The 12,892-nt window shown below is 30.0% G+C and overlaps 1 protein-coding gene across 4 annotated transcripts in view; it reads right to left on the bottom strand.

Annotated features, from left to right (window-relative positions):
• The window catches only part of tutl (turtle), a 235,531-nt gene that overhangs the window by 31,832 nt on the left and 190,807 nt on the right, over positions 1 to 12,892 (bottom strand). The gene's annotated exons all lie outside the window — the stretch shown is intronic.

The raw sequence follows: 12,892 nt of genomic DNA, 5'->3' as shown, positions 1-12,892 counted from the left end.
AAAACAACGATAACTCAGGCCAGCCAAAAGTTTAAGGGTTTTAAAAATCTCTTGATTCGGGATTTTGGAAATGTAAATCCCAGGATCCCGGCATTTTTCGGCATTTCCGGATTATTCTGGACTTTGGGATTTTAGTTAAACGTCAAAAAACATCAAATTCAACAATAAAAACTATTTATTTCGTTAATATATTTAAGTAAAACTAAGTAAAAGAGCAAAAACATTTTTCTTTTAAAATTTCAATAATTTATATTTTTGAGTGATTTTCGGAAGTGGGCCTTATATGGGAGCTATGACAATTATGGACCGATCACCATGAAATTAGGTCTTGTGATTTATGTCTATATTAAAGTTAACTATGTTGAATATTGTGTATATATAAGCATTTTGAAGCGATTTATGCACGTTAAAGTGATTTTCGGAAGCGCGTCTATATGGGAGCTATGGCTAATTATGGACCGATCGTAACAAAATTTGGTGACATGAATTTTGTATATATAAAACTTATTTGGAGCGGAATTTGTGGAGATACATATATAAATTAAACATTTATCACCAATAAAGTCCTATTTCGGAAGGACATTTGTATGGGGTCTAGGTGAAATAGTGGACCGATTTCAGCCAGTTTCAATAAGCGTCATTCTTGGGCCGAAAAAATAGTATATACCAAATTCGATCAAAATATCTCCAAAATTGCGACCTGTACTCTTTTTTTTTTTTGAATTTTAAATTTGGTTGGCGGAGTTGAAAAACTCTCAAATTGCCAGGTTATCCCACGTTGATTTTAGTTCCCAGTCGACCTATATCTTCATATAGGAAGCTGGAACTTTAAATCATTTATTAAAAAGTTAGGTTATGAAAACCAAAAACGATGGCATGTGGACAATGCAAACTTCGAGAAATTGTAACGCGGTACAGTTAGACGAAGCCAATCATTATCCAATGCGAGAGTGAGCCGCAAAACTCTCGAAAAAGGGACGGCCTGATTGCCCTTAAGCGATAATGACAATGACGCGCGAGCTCTTTCTCCACCCAGAGCTGAATTACGACTGGACCTGTACTCTGCGCACAAGGTTTGCATGGACAGCCAGCCAACCAGACGAATGGACGGACGGGCATTGACTCAGAAAGTGATTCTAAGTCGATATGTATACTTTAAGGTGGGTGTTAGACTAATATTTGTGGGCGTTACAAACATCTGCACAAACGCATTATACCCTCCCCACTATGGTGGTGTAGGGTATAAATATAACAAAGCAAAAACTAATGCATTGAATTAAAATAAATTTGATACAAAAATCCCGGGATTTTCGGGATTGTCATCCCTATGCTAAACTTAACAAGAACTTGCTAAATCATTGGGAGCTACTGAAGCAGCAATTTCAAAGCAGAATTCATCCAAATGCAGTGAAGTTAGGTACCATACGAATTAAAGTCGAGAGACCTTGAAAGTCAATGTTGCATGCCGAAATGCTCCTTGAACGCTATAAAAGAAAATCATTTTTGAGACCAATCATTCCACGGATTGAAAAATGGTTCCATTACTATAACCCGAATCGTAACAGATCGTACGTGAAGCCCGGCAAACCAGCCGAATCGACACCAAAGACAAATATTCATGGCGCTAAGGTAATTCTCTGTATTGGGTGTGAGCAAAAGTGTCCTATCTATAACGAGCTGGTGAGCAGACCATTACAGAGAACCTATACTGAAAGAAACTGATTCGTTTGAAGTACGCATAGGAAGAAAAACACCTAGAATATGTAGCCAGACATGAAACCGTAATTTTCCATCATGACAACGCTATGCCATATGTTGCAATACCTTTTAAAAACTATTTAGAAAAAGTGGTTGGGACTACTATTTGTTTCGATGGATACAGAATGCACTCTCTGCACAGAGAAAACAGATTCGTAGTAGCAACCGAATTTTTTGTCAATCGAATGATTCGGTTGCACACATAGAGTTTTTCGGTTCTGTTAACAGAAAGTCAGTTGAATTTCGGTTGAAGCAACCAAACTTTTTTTACCATTTCTAAAATTTCGTAGACACAACCGTAAAATTCTGTCAATACGACACAATCATTCGATTGGCAACAAATTCTGTTGCTACTACGAATCTGTTTTCTCTGCGTGGGATATGCTTCACTTTGGAACAAAGTATCCGATATTGGCTTGATTCGTTCCTTTCATCAATAGAGGAGCAGTTTTTTTGGCTCGGAATCCATATTTTGCCAGAAATATGAGAAAGGTTCATAGCTAACAATGGCCAATACTTTCGATAAATGTATATTGTACAAGTTGTTCAAAATAAAAATTAACAATTTTAAAAAATCCCGCATATTTAATTCATACACCCAATGTACCAAACAAACCTTGTCCACAGAGAGTAAATGTGGCAAATTTCAGCCAGCTTGCTCCTTTCGTTTGGGCCCTATCGCATTTTCAACAAGCAGATAGACGGACTTACGGACGGACATAGCTAGATCGTAGTAGAATCTTATGAGGACTCAGAATAGATGTACTAGTGTGGATCTGAGACAGATATGCTTATGTGCCCATCTTTTTTGATGGTTGGTATAACAAGTTTGACGCTATTATATATTTAGTCAACTCCATTTGAATGTGATAATAATTGCACGTTTGCGAACCACTAAATGTACACTTTTCCGTACCACAATATATCAAATTGTGTATTTTCATGCAAAATGGACTTACGATATATTTATAATTGTACAATGGCTCGTATTTAAGGAAAACCTTTTTAAAATGGAGGATGTCTTGTATGAAATATACTTTTGCTAAGTGTAAGCTAACGAACTTCTAGAAAAAACTGTAAAATCTAAGATTAGAATGGTAAAATCTGACTAAAAGTCCTAAAGTTATTTACAGTTTTACTTCAAGTATTTTACTCGCATCTATTTAAAAATATGAAGAGTACAGTTTCAAAAATAATTTTTTTTATTATTGAAATTTTTCGTTTCGTCCCTATTACAAAAACTTAAACGAAATTCTTTAAACCTCTGTTTTAAAAGAAATAGTTTTAATAAAAAAAATTGTGTCCCATTTTGTTTGTACAATTTGCCATTGTTATTGTTGTTGTTCTTGTTAAGTTTTTCTTTCGTGGTAAATTACATTTTTTTTATAGTGTCCTTTATTTAAAATGTTTCGTTTTTTTGTGTGTGTGTATTTTTTTTTCTCATGTATTTGTTTTTACTGCACTGCAGTTATTTGCTTGACATTTTTTCATTCATTCGTTTTACATATAAAATTGTTACTTTGGCTCTACACAAACAGACACATACAGACGTAAAACAATATTTGCATTTGTATGTATGCAAGTGAGTGAGTGCAATGGGCCAGTGTGTCTCTTTTAAGTGTAAATGTAGGTATGTGTGCAGTGTAATAGTGTAAGCCTGTGTAGTGTTGCAGTTATGCGTGTGCATGTCTCCTAAAAGTATGCTAATTTTCCTTGTGCTTTTTGGTTGTCCTTAATTGGTTACTTTTTTTTTGGGTGCTTGTTGGTTCTTGTTTCGCTTCAGTTTGTTTTTCTTATAGTACTTTTGTAACGAATTTTTTTTTATTCCTTTTTTATGGTTTTTTGTACAGGGTGTTTTTTGTTGAATTGCAGTTTGTTGTTGGTAATAACATTCAGTTGTTAAAAAAGTATATGTTGAACAGAAAAATGTAAAGTTGCTGGGAAGATGTCAGCAGTAGAAAGAACAATGAATGTATGTTTTAAATGTACAAAATAATATTGAAATCAAGTAAAAATTTCTGTAAAAGATTCATAATTTATTATGAAAGTGGAAGTTAAATAGGAAACTTAAAGACAAATTTAGTCGTACTAAGTTCTATTAGCAAAGTTTTTCATGTAAGGAAATAAAACTTTATAATACTCAGTATTTGTATACACAGTTCAGTACAAATCTAAATATATTCCATTTATTCTATGGTATATCACCCAAAAATGTAACTTCTATTTATCAACAATGTTGATAGCTTGCAATTATTAGTATTGTTTGTAAGTATGGCAACAATAAATGTTTAATCTGTTAACACTAACATTGAAAACTCTAGAAATCGAGTATTCTAGTTATGTCCGTTAAGAACAATCCAGGCTACTCGAATAAAGATGGCACTGTATATAAATGGTGGCTGAATGACTTTATTATATGCACAGTATAGGTTCGACTTTACTACCAAATGGTAGTAAAACCCTCAGTTTGTTCATTTTGGTAAGCAATTTTTTTTATTGGGTATAGCGATGGGCCCGGATCATATGGATAATGATTTGCCCTTTCTTCGTTATTGCAGCACAATAGAGAAGTATACACTCGAACATACTTTTTTAATAACAAATCTTTTTTTTATAGTCAAATAATAGTAAAAATCTAAAATTTTTAAGGTACAAAGCTATTTAGAGTAACTGGACACGTTCAGAATGCATTGATATGTTCTCAAGAGTTGTTAAACTTTACCGTAGCTACAACTTTGCTAAATATTGTTAGTGAAAAAGTTATTCTAAAAAAAGTAAAAAAATTGTCTTCCTATATTTTTTCAACAAAAGTGCACGAAAAAGCTATTTTTTGGAAAAAAAGTTTAACTAAATTTATTTGGCGGACTCTTAGCTATATTATTGCCATATAAAGTAAAGCGGTATCACCAAGTCGGTATTAGCTGTTGGCCAAAAACTGATGACATAATTTTTTGAGGGCCCACTGAATTTCAGAAACTGGTGAGAGATAAACAATTTCAATTGTGATTGATCTTAATAACTGGTACCATCCTTTCACTTTTATTTACCGACAATAACATATTTTAATTAATTTTTAAAAAATTATAAAGGGTATCTCAGTTAGAGTGCATTTTTGAATTTAGTATCATTTTTATTTGTGCAAGTGGCAATCTGAAATATGTTTTTTTCGATTATTACGAAAGAAGAACATGAAAATTTATTACAAAAAATTGGAAAGTTAAGCTCGCAAACATCGAGGAATTTTCAGTCGATAAATTGCAACACCATTCGAAGAGTGGTCAAATGATTTGAAGATAATGGGTCGGTTATGGAGTGTAATACTGATGTTCGTCACGTTACTTTCTGTCTCTTGAAAACAATGCTGCTGTAAGAGTGTCGTCGAAAACCCGCAAATATAAATTCGGCATCGTTTTCAACAACTTCAAATTTTACGAAGCACTACGCTTCGAATTTTGACAGACCTCAACCTTCATGCGTAAGCAATTTAGCAGACCATGGAAAGCGAAGGTAATTTGTTCAATGGATATGGAGCAAAGTGAAGTCAGTGAAAATTTTTCGAAAAATGTAATATTCAGCCACAACGAGTGTGGACACAAAATTGTCGATTTGGGGCTCAGAAAATCCTCATGCAATCCATGAAAAATGCACCCACAACAAGCAATTGTCTGGTGAGAATTTTGGTCAGGTGGCGTGATTGGGCCTCAGATGAGGCCGAAATTGCAGTTACTGTGAACGGCATTCGTTACAGGAACATGATAACAGAGTTATTGTGACCTCAACTGTGATTTCAGAAAGTCGGTGCCACACCGCACATGCAACAATCGATTTATTGCAGCAACGATTTCCTGAACAATTTATCTCAAGAAATTTTGATGTAAACTGGCTACAAAAATCACGAAATGCGGCAAGCGATTTTTTCTTTGGGGTTTTGTAAAATATCGGGTTTATGAGAAAAAGCCAGAAACTGAGCTCAATTCCGAGGCCCTAGGAGTCATCGGTAAGATGCAGCCACATCTCTGTAAAAAGGTCAAGGGAAATTTCATGAAAAGAGTAATAGCCTGTGGGCAATAAAAAAATCACAATGAAAAAGTTTATTTTTACTGAGACACAACTTAGAATGAATATGATGAATAAGAAGTAATGCAGTGCTGAGTTGGATCGAAAAAGTAACAGAATTACGAAGAAATGTTCTGTTTAAATTTCGGAATTAACAGTTTGTAGTTTTTTGGTAAAATTGGTAAATTTTAAAAAGTTTATTGAAAAATTTATAAATTTTTTAAAAAATTCCGTTCTTTGTAAATTGCGAATTGTTGAAAAATTTATGTTTTTTGCAAAATCACATATTAGGTGTGTTTGCGTACTTTCGAGTAAAAAATATCCAGTAACTTTATTTTAGAGAGTAAAAATAAATTACTCTCAGCCTGAAAAATAACCCAAAAAAGTACGCGAACAACAATTTGTAAAAATAAGTTTTATTTTATTATAAATCATTTTGAAACGTTTGTTTTGTGTTATTTTACTTCTTTTCTTTGCAAAACTTGTAAATTGGTATTAATTTTTTAATTGCATGCAAAGGATTTCTTGGACAACAAACATAAGGGAAGTAGCCCAAAAGATTTGTTCTGGCAATCGCGACATGATAACAGAATTCTTTCTGTGAGTAAATTTATAATCTCTCACATTAGTAATCAGGATTGGTCCCCTAGATATGAAGTTAAAGGTCTATGCCAAAAATATCACATTGTCATGAAAAAAATCGACAAAAGATTGCATGTATATATGTGTTATCCAAGTAAATATTTTAGAACATTTGTCCGATGTGGTATTTCATACATGTACTTTTTGATTCAATAATAAAATATAAATCGTAATTTATGGTCATTATTATATAAATATCCAACGCAAAATAAAATCATCAGTTTAGCTCAGTGACCTTTAATAGATTGGCAATTTGATTATTCTATATTATTATTCCATATAAAAACTGTTAAAATTAAATATTTGGTTGTAGTTCAACAATTTAAAATAATTTTCAATAAAATTGTATTAAAATAGTTGCTGCATATTAATTAGATTTTATTTACCCGTACCATGTACCATTGATTCTACTCCAGTCCCTTTAAAGTGAAATGAAATATTATTTAAAAACATATTTTATTTTTTATACATATAAATTTAAATGACGAGACATTTTGAAAAGCATTTAAAGCACATGATTTATACGTAAATTTAAACAAGTTTTTTCTTTATTCTACAGATTTTTTTTTGTTCAACATGAAAACGACTTTGAAGATCTTGATAAAAAAAAATACGAAGGAAATAAAAATTAAACACAACCTGTAGTTAAAGGAAAAAAAAACAAAAACTGAAACAAATACAATAAAAGAAATAAAATTGTGTGTGTAGGTATGTATGAATGTAATGTATGCATGTAAGTATGTGTGAGAAGTGCAATGTTATTTCTTGGTTTTTTTTTCTGCTAAAGTTGAATGTGTGTATGCGAGAGAGTTTTTAACAACAATAGAGACATGTATGTGAGTATGTGTTCGAATAGAATGTGGTGTTGGTAGGTGGGTGGTGGCAGATGATGACCTTAATAATTTATGCGAATGACGTCCACTGTGCACAACGTAATCACAATAACAAATACAACAACAACAACGACAACAACATCAACAACAATAAAGGCTTACTTGCTCATACACACTCAAAAACACACACACATTTACATACAAACACATATCTAGATATTTACGACCATACGTACGTGTACGTATACGCAATATGTGCATCAGAATACAAACAAACGAACGAACGAATGAACAAAAAATTAACAGCCTTGACACAAATTGTACATGTGTTATAATATTTTGCTTCTTCTCCAATTTATTTATTTTTTTTTCTGTTTGTTTCATACATGTTATTTTAAAATGAACAAATTGAGAAGTGGATGGAGTAGTTGAAGGCGAAACGAAAGTTCGTTTAATATGTAGGAGGCTAGGCTGAAGAGTGCTTCCAATAAAAATGGAAAATAACATTTTCAGTGATCTCCACATTATAATAATTCTCAATCCTTATAAACAAGGAGCTTATTTAAGCGATGAGTATAGAAAAAGCATACAACAGTCATAGATTTCCTAACTGCCAGTTATTTTCTTGTTCACAAATGTGATAAATAATAAATGTAATCTGGTTTGATAGACTGTTATTCTATTTTGATTAATTTTCGTTTTAAGATACCTCTAGTTTACAAGGTTATTGGTTCATGATATAGGTTTGTTATTTTAGGCCATCAACTTCAAATATAAGAATCAACGAATTTTCAAATATACAAAAGTTATAATTAGTCTTAGCTTCCATATTACTAATTATGAGAACTATGGCTCCCACTTCCGGAAATCTCTTTAAAGATCATAAATGATTTGGTATCTAAATAAACGAACGAATAGTAGAAGACATAAGATATAAGCTTTCAGAAAATTTAATTTGCAAATACTCTGTTAAAATACAAGGTGATATACAGGATATCAAAGTCAAAAACCTCTAACGTGCAAAACTTAGTAGATTAAAAAGCTAAAGAGCTGATAAAAAATTCCCGTAGAAGGTATAAAAAGACTGTTATGTTTTTACAGAAAAAATTTATTTTAGTATAATTTTAATGTCATTGCTACTGAAAACAAGTAAGAGAGCTATATTCGGCTGTGCCGAATCTTATATACCCTTCACCAAATTATATTTCAAAATATTATTTTTTTTTAAATATTTTTATAAAACAAAATAATTTTTTTTTTCTAAATTGTTTTTTAATTTTTTTAAAAAGTTTTTTCCAATTTCTTTGTTTTTAATTTTTTGTTTAATTTGGAAAAAGAATTTAGGGAAAAAAATTTTTTTAATGAAAAAAAAATTGGGGTTTTATATACCCTTCACCAAATTATATTTAAAAATATTTTTTTTTTTTAAATATTTTTATTAAAACAAAATTAATTTTTTTTTTTTAATTGTTTTTTAATTTTTTTAAAAAGTTTTTTCCAATTTTTTTTTAAATTTTTAATTTGGAAAAAGAACTTAGGGAAAAACAAATTTTTTAATGCAAAAAAATTCGGGTTAAAATTTTACCGATTTTAACCAATTGTATGTCCAACTTACTATAACCTTATAAACATCGTTGCAATGGACTTTGAAATATCTATCATTAGATATCCATGTTGTCTATATTAATGACCTAGAATCCAGATATATATCAAAAATAGGGAAAAAATCGAGGTTTTCCAGGTTATTTCCTTATATCGCAACCATTTGTGGGCCGATCAATATCAATATATTGATGTATGTATGAATCGTGTATGTAAGTTATTTGGGAGACTACGGAAAGTTGATTTCAACATACAGACAAAGAGACGGACATGGCTATATCGACTTCGCTATCTATAACGATCCAGATCCGCTATCTATATATACTTTGTGGGGTCGCAAATGAAAAATGTAGAAATTACAAACGATATGACAATCTTATACATACACTTGCCACTCATGGCGAAGGGTATGATAAATATGTTTATTATATTTAATTGGTAAAGAAATTTGAAAAATTCCATGTGATTTTTTTTAATAATAATGATCGTAATTTCAACTACTAGATATTTGTCAGTGCATAGTTACCTATGGAGTACAAATATTTGGTAATATTTATCCGTAGATATTAGGGTATTCAATCGATTAACCGTTAATCGGTCGGTTAACTGTTCGAATAATTCAAAATTGCCGATTTTCAAATAACAAATAAACCGATTAATTTGTGTCGATTAACCGATTAACCGAAATTTATTTTTTTTGCACTTTAACATATATTTTTTATTTCTTTCTCCGTTTTAAATAAAAGTAAAATTATGTACCTATTTTTTCGATCATAACTTGAGACGAAAATACAAAAAGGACTCCAATAGTATAATGGAAGATTTTATATTCTTAGAAAAAACTAATAAAAAATAATTGAGATATTGGATATTCTTTATCATGCCTTACTTTCGATTTCTCCAACATCTACAATCAGCGTGAGAATTTTTCCAAGTCGAGTTTTATTAAAACAAAAGAAAACTATTTATTTTTTGGTTGAATTGTTATGTTTTGTTTATTTTTAATATATAATGTATATATGTATATTTCTGGATCATGTCCGTCTGTCTGTTGAAATCAACTTTCCGAAGCCCCCAAAGAACTTAATCTCCGGATTTTTTTAATTTTTTAACTATATCTGGATTACTAATTCATTAATATAGACAATATGGATATCTAATATATATTTTAAAGACCTTTGCAATGGCGTATATAAGACCATAGTAAGTTGGACATACAATTTGTCAAAATCGGAAAAATATTTTTTAACCCGAATTTTTTTTTTTACCAAAAGTTTTTTTTCGTTAAATATTAAAAAAAATTTAAAATTTAAAAAAAAAATTTAAATTTAAAAAATTTTAAAAAACAATTAAAAATTTTTTTTCCAAAAAATTAAAAACTACTTTGGAAAAAAAATTAATTGTGTTTACCTAAAAATATTTAAAATTTTTATTTGGAAGTATAATTTGGTGAAGGGTATATAAGATTCGGCACAGCCGAATATAGCTATCTTACTTGTTATTAATAAAATACTTAAATAAATACACAAAATTCGTGGTTTTATTTTCAGTTTAAAATTTAAATAGAAATTATTCGGTTAATCGAATAATTTAAAATTAACCGATTATTAACCGATTAAATCTAAACCCCGATTAATTATTTGCAAGATTAACCGATTAAACCAGAAACCCGATTAATTGAATACCCTAGTAGATATGCATTTGAAATAAATGTCAAATTACCTTTTAGGTAAATTTATCAGTTCGGTATTTCAAACCGTAGATAACTATTTGTTAAAATTACGCGAATAATGATAAACATAGAAATTTGTTTAAAAAAATACTATTATCAACCATTACCTGAAGTACAATGCATGTTTTAATCGATTTAAAAATTTATTATTAGTAATTTTTGAAGCTTGTTCGTAACAATTTCTAAAATTATTAAAAATATTTCAAAAAATCTTTGAGAACAATTTAAAAAATAAAGTTACATATCTTATAAGGTAAAAGAGATAACTTAGAGAAATAAATTTGATTTCTTAACATTTCTATTTGCTTTATAAAATTCTTAGAAATCTCTACAAAGTATTTTACACTATCAACATAATAAGGATCCTCATGTAAATGCTTAAAAGCCTTGCAAACTGTGCAAGCTGTGTTTTTTTAAACCCTCGCAAATGAACTGTCAAAAATTGTATGGAAATTCGTTTGCACAACTCTGATATGCTTATGCGACTGGACTCAGCTGCTTTTGTTTACTTTTGTTGTATTTATAAGAAATAAAAAACCAATAAAATATAAATGTTTTGTACATGTAAAATTGTGTTACTTTGGAACAGCAGATAGAACGTAAGCAAAATCTTACAAATTATATTTACCATCGTTCGTTCCAAAGATTTAACTTTCATTAGAAATTTCTAGAATTTAAATTAAATAAAATTTAAAAAGACAAAAAGAATGATTTAATGTAAATGTCATCAAATTAGTATATCTTCAATTTATTTTATATACATACATATTTCGGTCATTAGTACGCCTATATAAAACACCATTTTTAAAGACACAACTTACTGGATGACAATAAATGCTGTTCTTAGTGCAAAATACATAGACATTATATCTGTGTAGAAAACCACACACCAGAGTAAGCAACGTCACTTTTTAAATATGTATCTCTTTATCAGCAAAATGCTAAATTGATCTGGCAGGAAATACTATTATTTTTAAATGTATAAAAATAATTAATTTTGTGTGGTTTTCCACACAAGCGTGAGAAAAGTTTAATACTGAGTTTTGCAGTAGTACTAAATGTTGATATAGTTAGGTTATTAGAAACTTCTTAATGATGACATGGATCTATCAATTTTGGATATTTAATTTAGTTAAGAATGTAGAAATTAAATCATCAAAGGAAACTTGTCTTTTGTATTTTCTCACTTTAACAAAAATTGGTAATTTTGGGAAACAAAATCTACAATTGCCATCTCCTGAGACATTTTCAGTTTGCCTTTGAAAAGTACGTTCTCGTTATATTTCAGCTAGCTAAAGCAGGCAGGCAGTTAGTCAGTCAGACTGGCTAGGCTGGTAATACAGCCAAGGTGGAACAGAGCAAGAGGTGCAGAAGGTTGTTTTTTTTTCTTCTACAAAGCCTGAGTATTATATGAAACGGAAATTTAAACAAACACTGAATGTTGGCTTAAATGAGATAAGAGAGAGCAAAAAATATATAAACACACACATGCACATTTTTTAAAACAAAACAAGCCAGTGATGTTGTAAAGCGTTTATAATGGTTCGGAAGAAAAAGCTCACACAAACACATACGAAATAACTTTTGCCTTATGTAGAAAAAAAAATTATACAGAATGTTGAAATAACCTACACGCACATAAGCTCACATACACATACAAAAACACTTAAAATGTTGTTACATAGACAGGACGTTTTTTTCCACTCATTTCTTTACTGTTTTTGCTCGTTCGGTGAATTTATATAAACAAATGCTTAAAACGTTTACGTTTTTATGCACAATTTAAAACATAAAAAAAACTATATTTATATAGAAAAAATATGGGAGGACGAGAAAAAATAACAGAAACAGAAACAAAACTAAAGATTTAAATGAAAATAAAAAAAAATATATTCAGAAACGTGAAAAAATAGAAAACAGAATCAGAAATAAATTGAAATTGTGTTGAAAACGTAAGCGCCAGAGGTACACGAAATCCAGGGTTGCATTACACAACAACATACACATACAATATTAATAAAAAAAAAACAAAATAACATATTAAATAAAAACCGTACGCTCTAAGGTGAAAAGGGGTGGGGGGTTGGAGTAAAATAACAAATTATTAATATGTATTTAACCTCTACATTGGGTTTCTATTTAAAAGAAAAAAAACTAAATAATAAAATATTTATTTTAATGGCTAAAAAAAAGTTTCACTACAGATACTAGAGTTTTAGTTATTAATTTGCTAAAGTTAGTTTCAGTGATGCTGGTTTATTTATTTAAT

The sequence above is a fragment of the Calliphora vicina genome, chromosome 2, assembly GCF_958450345.1.
Source record: "Calliphora vicina chromosome 2, idCalVici1.1, whole genome shotgun sequence".
In the NCBI taxonomy this organism is placed as follows: Eukaryota; Metazoa; Arthropoda; class Insecta; order Diptera; family Calliphoridae; genus Calliphora; species Calliphora vicina.
The sequence above is the reverse complement of the archived record's forward strand: the minus strand, read 5'-3'. Positions and strand labels throughout refer to the sequence as shown.